This window comes from Musca autumnalis, unplaced genomic scaffold (genome assembly GCF_047663935.1).
Source record: "Musca autumnalis isolate F117 unplaced genomic scaffold, ASM4766393v1 scaffold_1, whole genome shotgun sequence".
Classification (NCBI taxonomy): Eukaryota; Metazoa; Arthropoda; class Insecta; order Diptera; family Muscidae; genus Musca; species Musca autumnalis.
In genome coordinates this window covers 225,991,481-226,004,820 of record NW_027411644.1, presented here as the reverse complement: position 1 = coordinate 226,004,820, position 13,340 = coordinate 225,991,481, and positions in this window count along the sequence as shown.

Genomic DNA, 13,340 nt, shown 5'->3' with positions numbered 1-13,340 from the left:
ACCACCACAGCAATAATGGCCATTTCTGATTGAATTCTTCGCTTAAGTGTTAATTAAATTTGACTCACTTACCAAACGACGTGGTCCATAATTTTTTATTTGATCTTTTTTCCATTCAATGGAATTTTTGTTGATGGTCTTCTGAGGTATCTGACATTTAACATTAAAAGCCAGCGAGCAAAGGAAGTGAAAAAATAAATATTATTTAAAGGTATTAAAAGTGTTCGCAACCCATAACCGTTACATAAACTGCAAATTGTGGTTACTTTAATATTGTAGGGAAAAATTCACACAAATTCTTCTATAATATTAACAAAAATGTTGGTATCCGATCAATTTTATAGACCACAGGAACCACAAATGTGTAACTTACAATGAGCACATTTCATTCCTTAAACAAATAGAAGGATTTTTTCACCCAATTCATGGAATGAGGAACATGCGTAACTTCTTTCCGAATCAATGAGATATCACCAACATTTTTATTTTACGAATTTTCCGACATAATTCGTTGCTACAATTCTTCCAAAACGATAGAATGAAACAATTGGGTCATGGTGGAATAATAAGGTGTTACATCGATAACAATAATCGGACCATTTACCAGACCAAACGTCAAAACTTGTGAACAAGTGTTTCGCTTTTTGTGCCGCACGGTGGTTCAGAAATCGATTTTCCTGGATGAATCCCCCATTTTTTGTTGTCACCGATTGTTAACTTCTATATGAGATTCGATAGTAAACATGTTGAAACTAAGGAAAGTGAATCAAAATATCGGAAGGTGAGGGCGTGGCGTGCTCCTAAAGACGAAAAATGTTTCCCAATTTTGAAAAAATACGTCATTTTTGCGAATTTCTGGAGAAAGAAGTAGCTATTTCTCAGAAACTATAACAGATATTGTATTCATTGTTTTTTGTTTGATAGGTAGGATTGCTACCTTTAAGAGTCGTTTTAATAAATTAGTGTAGCGTGAGGTATTTTATTTTTCCTCAGGTACTAAATTTTAGTGAAAGTTTAGTTGACTAGGACTTTTAGGGAACCGCTTGAAAAAAGTTCCGTTTCCACAGAATGATGCCCGAGAGTGTCTTCTTTCAGCCCACATGTACTTTTGTACCCGTCCCGTTCCATCCGTTTAACACTTTTTTAGTTTTTTGAAATTACATGGGAAACAATTTGTGTTTTTTCCATACCGTTTCCAATATAAATTATAGCTTTTTCACACTAATGGACATCATTTTAATATAAAAGTTTATAAAAGTTGTTATAAGAGTTTTATGAAAACCCAAGGAGTATTTTTTTCAAATTTTGGAAACAAAATTTAATTTTTAGAAAAAAAATTTGGTTAGATTCACTTTGGCAGTTGTGTTGTTATGTGTGTTTACCTTTTATTTTTAAAGTAAGAACCAGCTTAATCACAGATTTGTGGTTTTAAATTTTTTTAAAAACAACAAGTTTTTAACGTGGGGTTAGTTAAAATTGATTTACTTTAGGGAAGGGCAGAGAATACTAGTTTCGTCCAACGCCACTTGGACTCATCAGTTCTCTTAATTCTTTGCATTGAAGCAAAGAACTCTTCCCCAATTTTATGACGACTCGAGCTCAAGAATAAATGTGACCGATGAATTCGTTTAAATGCGAATTAACAGAAACATTCAAAAACTCTCGTAGCCGCATATGCAAACCAAATTAGCTACTCCCACTGTTATGCGTCTCCACAATGCAGAGAATCATTATAACTATGTTGATAGTTTGTCGAAAATAACAACAAACAAATCGTCCACTGTCAAGTGCAAGACATTTTGATGCATCAGATTTTAACAAAAATGTTGCTAAAAACCTGATTTCATATTTGTTTAATTGTTAAATAAATTCGTAATAAAACTAAACAAAGTTTATTTTTTATTGATAGGGGAGGGTGTAAGTTAAATTTAAAAAAATTGTTGGCGCTGAATTTACATAGTCATATAGCAATAAATTCTCAAAAATTGTAATTTTTTTATGTTTTTAGTGCAATATACTTTTGTTTAATGGAGCGTAACTACAGAGGTTCTCTAAGGTCCAGTCCAATTTTTTTCTAATTAATTTGGACTTCCTATATTCCGAATAACCACAATTTAGCTCCAAATCTTGGTGATAAATGGTCTTGAAAAATAACTTAAATCCTCAAAAAACCAAAAATTTGTCGGTACAGTTATATGGGGGCTATATCAAAATGTAGACCTATGTTCACAATTTTTGGTGGAGAAAATGTATAACCAACGAGAACCTCCTCTGCCGAAATTCAGCTTATTTGGTCTGAAAATGTAGACAAAATTCTCACAATACCGAATATTGGGAGGTACCGTTATATGGGGGCAATATCAAAACGTAGACCTATGTCCACAATTTTTGGTGGAGAATTTGTGTGTTCACTGGGAACTCCAAATACCAAATTAAACCTAATTTGGCCGGAAAATTTAGCTTTAAACCCCCAAAATACTGAAAATCGGGAGGTACCTTAAAAGGGGCCTATACCCAAACGTGGACCTATGTGCACAATTTTTACAGATTCTGAAACTACAATGTTCATAGATGATACAAAATAAAATAAATCGCGGTTTAGGGGTTTTTAAGTTTTTACGATTTTGCTTGGAAACCGCAAGTCCTTTCGAAATTATTTAACCAAAATAGTGAAGAAATTTGTGCTGTTGACCCTAAAAATTCAAACAAACTGCAATATAAGTACTGCTAAGACAACGACCCTAAGCATAACTTTTATTTATGTAGGACTTGATTGTTATACAACTGCACCAAAGTCATTGATACCCCAGTCCAAAGTCTAGATATTAACCCCATCGATAATTCATGAGTTCACCTGAAGAAAAAAAGTCAGGAATAGGCCGCCCACTAACAGGAGGGACTAAATAAAATTCGTTAAAGAAGAAGAAACTTATTTATTAAATTCAGAGACGTTTACAAGCTGTTATTGGTGAGCAAGGTAGGCATACGAAATATTAGAACCAACTTTTCAAAAAAATACCGTGAAAGGCTGAAAAGATGTGAATTTTGCAATTCATAGTTGACAGTCAAAATAATTCATTTTTGTAAATTTTAAGAAATTTTTTTTGTGAAATTTAGCTACTTTTTTATTTTATTAATAAACATGTGTAAGAAATAAACTGTTAACAAAAATATTAATAATTATATTTATTTATACCAATAAAATGAAGTTTTATTTAAAATTTTGTAATAATTTTAGTTTTGCAATAATTAAGTTGACTAACTGTATGTTGAAAAAATTTTGGTACGAAGAAGTCTTACCTTTCGAGAGATACCAAATTACATCAGTTATAAGGTGTCACTAAAACCCAGAAAATATCAAAAAGTCCATACTTCCGGTAGCTGTAAAAACCCGCTATGGCACCACGTGTAGTGGATGGAGCTCACGATAACTGTCGAACTGATAAATTGATTCGGTCCAAAAATTGTCAGTCGTAATATTTTGCGCAAAATTAAAACAAGTGTTAAGATGGACCATATCGGTCCACTCCTTCGGATACCTCACCCACAAAAGTTCAAAACTTTTCGCTAAAATGGTGCGCTCGATAACCCTCGAAGGCAGTAACCGATTTGTCCATACTTTGCACATTGTTATATTTCTACGAGACATAGATCCGGTTAGAATATATATATATATGACAACTCCTTCGAGTACCTTCCTCACGATTGTACAGATTGTACTTAAGGCCCTTATTACGATGGTACAAGATTTTTTGAATGGCAAGTCCATATTTCTTGAGAAAATGACCTGAAAGCTGCAAAAAAATCCAGCCAGCATGTGTAGTGGCTGGTGCACACGACAACTTTCAAACCGAATACTGTGTTGTTCCACACTTTGGATATCGTAATATTTCTTCGAATATTAGATGAAATTAGGTAGTGCTTATAATTCCACTCTTTCGGGTTACTCCCCCACAAAAGTTCGAAAATATTCGCTAAAATGGTACGCGCGATATCTCATAAACGTAAATATTTTGTCCAAACTTAGTTTATGTTCAAAAGTGGGCCCTATTGGTCCACACCTTGGGGTACCACCCACACAAGTGTTCAACATTTTTGTGTGGTTAAGGGTCTGTTCGAGAATGCTGTGGAAATTGTTACCGAATGTTCTCCCAGTGGCCCTGTTTACAGTTTACTTGTTTCAAATGTTTTTACCAACGGTTACATAGATATCGCGCCGTAAAAACGTCGAATTCTGGTAAAAATTATATGCAAAGAAATACTCATAACTTATTTAATATTGGCCAAGGCAAATTTATATAAGGTACATGCACGAATTACAACTAACAAATTTACAAAAACAACATTGTTGTTATTGAAAATTAATTGTCAAAGAAAATATTGAATAATAGTGTCGTTCCGTTCTCAGGAAAAACATAAATATATTTTGAAAATCCTCTAAACTAGAACAAATTTGAACCACAATGTAAATATAAAGCAATCAGAACTGTCGTAGGTCATTTTAATTACACGTTTAGGATGAAAAACAGTATTTTATGGTACAACATTTCAAATTTCATGAATAGACCCTATTTCATTTAGAAAACTAAATTTACAAAAAAAGTAAGAATATAGCTGATTGTCACTTCTACCTTATATAAATATGCCTTGATATTGGCTATATAATAAAAAATGCACAGTGGGCATGGGTGCAATTTTCGTGATTTAATATTTACAATCAATTTTATGAATCATTGAATTCTTCGAATTTCATGAATTTTTTTATATTAAACTACGATAAGTTACACAAATTTTAAGTCCTATTTGTTACTGGGATTCGAATAATTACTGTTTTTTCTATTTTTTTCTTTTAATTTGTCAGCCTTTTCAATTTGAAATACATGTATTTTGTTTTTGTATTTTTGAACGCACACGCAACACGCAGTTAATTAGGTAAAGGCTGTCAATACGATTTGTTATATTAGGTGTGTCTTTGTACTTACTAAATGTTGCTGAAACACGTTTTTCAGCAACTTTTCCTTTATACAATTCTCAAAAATTAAAACATTTGTAATAATTATTACAAATTATCGAGTACGCAGAGAGGCATGTTATCAAAAAATAAAAATAAATAAATTTTTCAACATGAGTTTTTTTGTTTTATTTAGGAATTCCATTCATTCATTTTTCGATTTTGAAAATGGATTAGCAATTATTGTACCAGCTGCCTTGTTCAGACTGAGTTTTTTTGTTTTATTTAGGAATTCCATTCATTCATTTTTCGATTTTGAAAATGGATTAGCAATTATTGTACCAGCTGCCTTGTTCAGACTGACGGTAATTCGCTCTCTGTTCGTTGTTCGACCCAAAATTACGATATAATTACTTCATTTTCCATACAAAATTTTGAGAACGAACAACGATTTTTGTACATTGTTCAATTTAAATTACTCTCAGAACGACGATAAAATATGTCCCATCTCTAACAAATGGGAGAATTTATCGAAATAAATTCATTATGACAGGAAAAATATAAAATTTAGAAATTTATTAAAAACCCAAACATTTTTAGAAAAACTGCAAAACATAAATGAAAAGTAAACGGTTCAACGATTAGTGTACATTCAAATCCTAGCAAATTTTCTGTTCTCTTTATTGAAGTTGCATTTCTTGTCCATCGTTTCAAATTCGAGTACAAATTTAGAAACAAAAATCAAATGCTTGCCAGAAAGTCTGTATAATTTTGAAAATAAAAAATTAAAAAAAATGTGTTGAAAACACCAAAATTGTGAGAAAAAATAGATGAAAGATGAATGAAAATAATATAATTTAATATTAAACAGATATCAGAAAGAAAGAAAACTATTTATTCAGTTCATATCAATTAATTTTACTCGTCTTTTGGCTGAAACCTTCTTTAAAATCAGAAAATAAAAAGTATGAAAATATGAATCATGTTGAAATGAATTGTGTACCATGTCGTATGAACAGGTTAATTCGTGTACATAATTATTAGAGCGAACAACGTGATTCAAATGCTGGTATGAACATACCATAAATGGGCATCCGAGCCAAATAATCTACTAAATATTAAAGTGGCATTTTTTCCAGAACAGGATTATTTAAATACGAAAAAGGATTTGAATTTAAGATATGCAATGGCTACACCTAACGCGACACACAAAAAAAAAAGTTTTTAAGATGTTTAAATTAAATCCTAAATAAAACATCAAAATAAACCTTTATAAATGAAACCTTGTTTTTTGTTTAAATAAAAATAAAGGAACAATTTTATTGCCAAATTAAAAAAAATAGGAAACAATAGTAATTATTCGAATCCTACTACCAAATAGGTCTTCAAATTTTTGTATTTGGTCGTAGTTTAATACAAAAAATTCAAGAAAATGGAAGAGTAGAATCATTGATAAAAATTGATTTTAAATATTAAATCCCGAAAATTGCATCCAAGCCCACTGTCGTACAGCTAATAAAAAACAAAAAAATTAAAAAATAAGTAAGAACGGTGTTAAGTTCGGGCGGGCCGAACTTGTTATACCCTCCACTACGAATTTTATTGAAGTAAAATGGAAATTTTAGCTTCCTTTCGTTAATGAAAAAGACTAAATACCAAATTTTAGCAGTTTCATCTCTCTATACCGACAAATTCCTGCGGAAAGTTTTTAAACTCAAAGAAGAAAATAATGTGGCTAAAACCTAAAAAATACCAAAAATCAAGAGGTAAGCTTCTATGGAGGATATAGGAAGACGTGGACCTGTACCAATAATTCTTTTCGGGAATATTTTATAACACCAATGAAGAATAAATAACAAATTTCAGTCTTTTCTGTGAAATATTGACGTCGCAACCTTTAGAATTACGAAAATCGGGAGGAACCGTTCAATGCGGGCTATATAAAGGCGTGGACCTATACCAACACATTCCACATAAACACCAAATTTCAACCAGTTCGGTTGAATATTGAGGCAACAATCTTCATAATACTTAAATTGAGAAGTACCGTTTAATGGGGGTTATATAGAGGCGTGGACCTATGCCGACAAATTTTTTGAAGAGAGTTTTGTACCCCAAATGAAGACTAAATACCAAATGTCAGCCATTTCGGTAGAATATTGAAGCCACAACCTTCAAAATACCGGAAATGGTGAGGTACCGTTCTATGGGGACTATAGAATATTGAATCCACAACCTTCAAAATACCGGAAATGGTGAGGTACCGTTCTATGGGGACTATATGACACAATTCTGGGATAAAGTTTTATACCCCTAACGAAGACAAAGTACCAAATTTCAGTTAATTCGGTGTGATAATGAAGCTAAAACCTTAAAAATACCGAAAATCAAGTGGTACCGTTATATGGGGGCTCTATCAAACGTGGACCGATATAGCCCATTTGTAATACCAACATCCTAGGAGTAATAGAAACATCTACACCAAACTACAAAGCTCTATCTTAAAAATTGCGAACTGTATATTGATTTCAACAGACGGACGTACGGACGGACATACGGACATGGTTATATCGACTTAGAATTTTACCCTGATCCAGAATATACATACATACATACTTTATAGGGCCTCCGATGAATATTTCGATGTGTTACAAACGGAATAACAAATTTAATTATCCCCTCCATATACCATAATTAGACCCGTTATTACAACCTTTCGATAGTTAAATGTTGCTCGGTATCGGACAAATAACTCGTTTTTATACCCTCCACCATAGGATGGGGGGTATATTAAGTTTGTCACTCCGTTTGTAACTACCCGAAATAATCATTGTAGAACCCACAAAGTATATATATTCTTGATCAGCGTGCAATTCTACATCGATATAGCCATGTCCGTCCGTCTGTGGAAATCACTCTAGCTTCCGAACGGATTGAAGTAGGTGGATGAAATTTTGGTAAAATATATTATATGTATGTAGGACTTTTGGTATTGAAAGCGGGCTATGTAGGTAAACGTTTTCGTATAGCCCCCATAAAAAGTGACGCGTCGTCGTTTTAAGGAAATTTTAGGATGTTTGTCCCATTTGAGCACCGAATTGGTTGTAATTTGGTATTTTGTGTCTCCAGAGGCTAAAAAACATTTCTACCAAAGTTTGTTTATATAGGTCCACCTTTTGGTAGAGCCCCCATATAACGCCCCATATATAGTACGCGTCACTTTAAGATATTTTGAATGTATTAGTCCCATTTGACCACAGAATCGGTTGTAAGTTTGTATTTTGTGTTTCCACAGGCTAAGAAATATTTCTACCATAAAATGTTTGTATAGGTCAAGGTTTTGATATAGACCCCATAGGCCGATATCTCCCGATTTTTTTGGTATTTTGAAGGTTTTATCCTCATTATCGCAGCGAAATAGCTAAAATTTGGTATTTGGTCTTCGTTGGGCGTATAAAACTTTCCCCCGGAAATTTGTAGGTATAGGTCCACGCCTTCATATAGCCCCCATAGGACGGTACCTTCCGATTTTCGGTATTTTGAAGGATGTGGCCTCAATATTCCACTAAAATGGCTGAAATTTGGTGGTTAGTCTTCATTTGGGGTATAAAACATTCCATATGAAATATGTCGGTATAGGTCTACGCCTTCATATAACCCCCATAGAACGAATTCGAAAAATTATAAATATTGGTCCATGTTTTGGAAAGAACAAAAATGTCGCACTATATTAACTGTTTTGAGGGGAGTATTATCAGTTGAGATATATGTACTACTCCTGCAATAAAAGGGAGAGTTTAGTACTTTCATAAACGAAATAAAACTAATTGTTCTTATTCACTTCAATACACTTCGTGGTGGAGGGTATAAAAAGTTCGGCCCGGCCGAACTTAACGCTTTTCTTACTTGTTATACCCTCCACCATAGGATGGGGGTATATTAAGTTTGTCACTACGTTTGTAACTACTCGAAATAATCATTGTAGACCCCACAAAGTATATATATTCTTGATCAGCGTGCAATTCTACGTCGATATAGCCATGTCCGTCCGTCTGTCCGTCTGTCCGTCTGTGGAAATCACTCTAGCGTCCGAACGGATCGACGTAGGTTGATGAAACTTTGGGAAAATATATTATATGTACGTAGGACTTTTGGTATTGAAAGCGGGCTATGTAGGTCCACGCTTTCGTATAGCCCCCATACAAAATGACGCGTGACGCGTGGTCGTTTTAAGGAGTTTTTAAGATATTTGTCCCATTTTACCACCGAATTGGTTGTAATTTGGTACTTTGTGTCTCCAGAGGCCAAAAAACATTCCTACCAAAGTTGGGTTATATAGGTCCACGTTTTGGTATAGCCCCCATATAAGGCCCCATATAAAGTACGCGTCATTTTAGTATATTTTGAATGTATTAGACCCATTTGACCGCGGAATTGGTTGTAATTTGGTACTTTGTGTCTTCAGAGGCCAAAAAACATTCCTACTAAAGTTGGGTTATATAGGTCCACGTTTTGCTATAGCCCCCACATAAGACCCCTTATAAAGTACGCGTCATTTTAATATATTTTGAATCTATTAGACCCATTTGACCAAAGAATCGGTTGTAACTTTGTATTTTGTGTTTCCAGAGGCTAAGAAACATTTCTACCATAAAATGTTTATATAGGTCCACATGTTGATATAGCCCCCATAATACAATATCTCCGGATTTTCGATATTTTGAACGTTTTAGCCTCATTATCACACCGATATGGCTGAAATTTGGTATTTAGTCTTCTTTAGGCGTATAAAACTTTCCCCCAGAAATGTGTAGGTATAGGTCCACGCCATCATATAGCCCCCATAGAACGGTACCTTCCGAATTTCGGTATTTTGAAGGTTGTGGCCACATTAATCCACCGAAATGGCTGAAATTTGTGGTGGAGGGTATAAAAAGTTCGGCCCGACCGAACTTAACGCTTTTCTTACTTGTTTTTTCTGTTGCGAAAGTACCAATACCCACAATTTTAGGTGGAGAAGTTGCTTGACCACTAGAAACCCTAAGTGCCAAATTACAGCTAATTCGGTCAGAAAATGTAGCTAATACCGTCAAAATACCTATAATCGGGCCGTACAATTATATGGGGCCAATAATAATTACAGCTAATTCGGTCAGAAAATGTAGCTAAAACCGTCAAAATACCTGAAATCGGGCCTTCCATTTATATGCGGCCTATAAGAAAAGGTGGATCTATGTCCATAACTTATGGTGGAGAAGTTTCTTGGTCACTGGGAACCCTTAATTTCAAATTATAGCTAATTCGGTCTATAACTTTTGTGTACAACTTGTTCTGATATTTTTTCTGATTTATTCAAATCAAAACAAAAGACGCTCCGCTACATCACCTATAAGTTGTTATCGATGATTATTTTCTATCGCTTTACGTAGTACAATTTTTAAATTTTGTCGCCGAGACGATTGACGACTCGACACGACTCGCGTCGCAATACGGAATCGACCCATAAGCTAAAAACGTCAAATGGGGACTGTACCAAAACGTGGACCGATATAGCCCATCTTCGAACTTGATCTAAGTTCAGACAAAAAACACATGTGTACAAAAGTTCAGCATTGTAGCTCGATGGCGTGATTACAACAGACGGACGGACGGATAACGCTAAATCGACTTAGAATTTGTTCCAAACCGTAGACCTATGGCCATAATTTTTGTGGAGAAGTTTCTTGATCACTAAGAACCCTAAATGCTAAATTGTAACTAATTCGGCCAAAACATGTAGCTCAAAACGTCAAAATACTGGAAATATATTAGAAACTATTAGAAACGTGGACCTATGTCCATAATTTTTGCTGGAGATGTTTCTTGGTCACTGGGAACCCTAATCGTCAAATTATAGCTAATTTTGGCTGAAAATGTGGCTAAAACGTCAAAATATCTTAAATCGGGCGGTACCGTTATATGGGGGCTATACCAAAACGTGGACCGACATAGCCCATCTTCAGACAAAAAAACACATGCGTAAAAATTTCAGCCTTGTAGCTCGATTCGTTCGGAAGATGGCGTGATTACAACAGACGGACGGACGGTCATCGCTAAATCGACTTAGAATTTTACGCTGATAAATATATATACTTTATAGGTTCGGCAAACTTAATATACCCTCCATATAATGGTGGAGGGTATAAACAATTTGAAAATATACTGAAATGTTTTGCTGAAGAGCAGCATCAACACAACAAAAAATAAAGGAAAGGAAATCAAAACCATTTTTTGAAAAAGTGTCTGACTTAACTTACAATTCACTCGCTCCCAACACTCGTTGCTCCGGGCAATGCTGATTAGAGATTCATCTTTTTCCGTTATAAGTTGGTTTTGGCCAAAAAGTTTGTAACGCATCGAAATAATGGCCGTAGACCCATACTTATATATACCAAAATGAATGTCTCGACGAGCTGAGTCGATCTGGCTATGTGTGCCCGTCCGTCAGTCCGTTACGCTACAGGTCCCAATTTTGATCGGATCGTCACGAAATTTTGGATGTTGATGGGGGTCCCGGAGGGGAAGAAGCCTATTGATTTTGGTGATGGTCGGATAATATTTAGGGGTCGGAATGGGCAAAAAACTTATGAGGATAAAAAGACAACGTTTTTTTCCAAAGCGAATATCTCAGCTCCTATACGGGGTATATTAAAAGCAAAACCTGACAATAAAAGTAGAAAATATCGCCTTTCTAATGATGTAAAATAGGTTCTCGTATGTGATCAAACAATGAATATATCGCAATAGCCGCTAACAGAACCCAACTTTTTGTTTTTGAGATTTTATTAATATTGACGAATATCACAGCTTCGGTTGGGGATCTTCCAAAAACAAAGTCTGACTATGAAAGTAGAAAATTCCATCTTTACAGTGATGCAAAGTAGGTTGGCGTAGGTGGCCACATAACGGAGATATCACAATAGTCGGCAATACATCCCATTTTTTCATTTTTTTGTAATCACGCTACAGGTCACAATTTTAATCGGATCGTCACGAAATTTTGGGGGCTAATGGGGATCCTACAGAGAAAGAAGCCTATTGATTTTAGTGATGGTCGGATAATATTCCGAGGTCGGAATGGGTAAAAAACTTATTTGGATAAAATGTCAACGTTTTATTTCAAAGCTAATATCTCTGCTTCTAAAAGGAGTATATCAAAAGCAAAACCTGCTGATGAAAGTAGAAAATATCACCTTTGCAACGATGTTACGTAGGTTGTCGTAGGTGGTGAAACAACGAAGATATCGCAAAAGCCGCTAATAGAACACATCTTTTCATTTTTGCGATTTTAATAATAATGACGAATATCACAGCTTTGGTTCCGGACCTTCCAAAAGCAAAGTCTGACAATGAAAGTAAAAAATCCCATCATTACAATGATGTAAAGCAGGTTGGTGTAGGTATCCAAATAACGGAGATATCGCAATAGTCGGTAATACATCCCATTTTTCCACTTTTTTGGAAATCACGCTACAGGTCGCAATTTTAATTGGATCGTCACAAAATTTTGGGTGTTATTGGGGGTCCCACAGAGGAAAAAACCTTTTGATTTTTGATAATGGTTGGATATTATTCAGGAGTCGGAATGTGACAAAAAAATATTTGGAAAAAAGACCAACGTTTTATTTCAAAGTTAATATCTCCCTTCTGTAGGAGGTATATCGAAAGCAAAACCTGGCAGGGAAAGTAGAAAATATCACCTTTGCAAGGATGTGAAGTAGGTTGTCATAGGTGGTCAAACAACAGAGATATCGCAATAGTCGGTAATGCATCCCTTTTTCCATTTTTGTGCAATCACACTACGAAATTTTGATCGGATCCTCACGAAATTTTGGGGGTTGATGGGAGTCTAACTGAGAAAGAAGCCTATTGATGGTTGGCATACATCCCACTTTTCCATTTTTTATTAAGGTTGTACTGTCGATGCACTTAAATGCGTTTCAAAAAAATTGACCTGTGTTAATGAAGACATTCAGAGCAAAGGCGCTAAGCTATCCCAATTTTAATATTTTGAATTTTATTAGTCAAAAGCTTATGAACAGGGGGAGGGGTGTAGGGTATCACATAGCCGGCCCCGACCCGACTATAGCCTTGGCTCACTTGTTTACAATTAAATTAATAACTGAAGGTTCAAAACGCTGATATTGAATGAATTTGACAAACGTTTCTGTCGTTCCACTTATTATAATTGTATGATTTTCTCTTCTGGCAACGCAACTACAGTTGAGTTGCTATCCATAATCGACCCCTAAATGTAAGAAAAGAAACTTCTAGGTCGATTATGCATTACATATCAACTCCAGTTGCGTTGCCGGCAGCAAATGTAATAATAGAAAACTCCATTTCTATA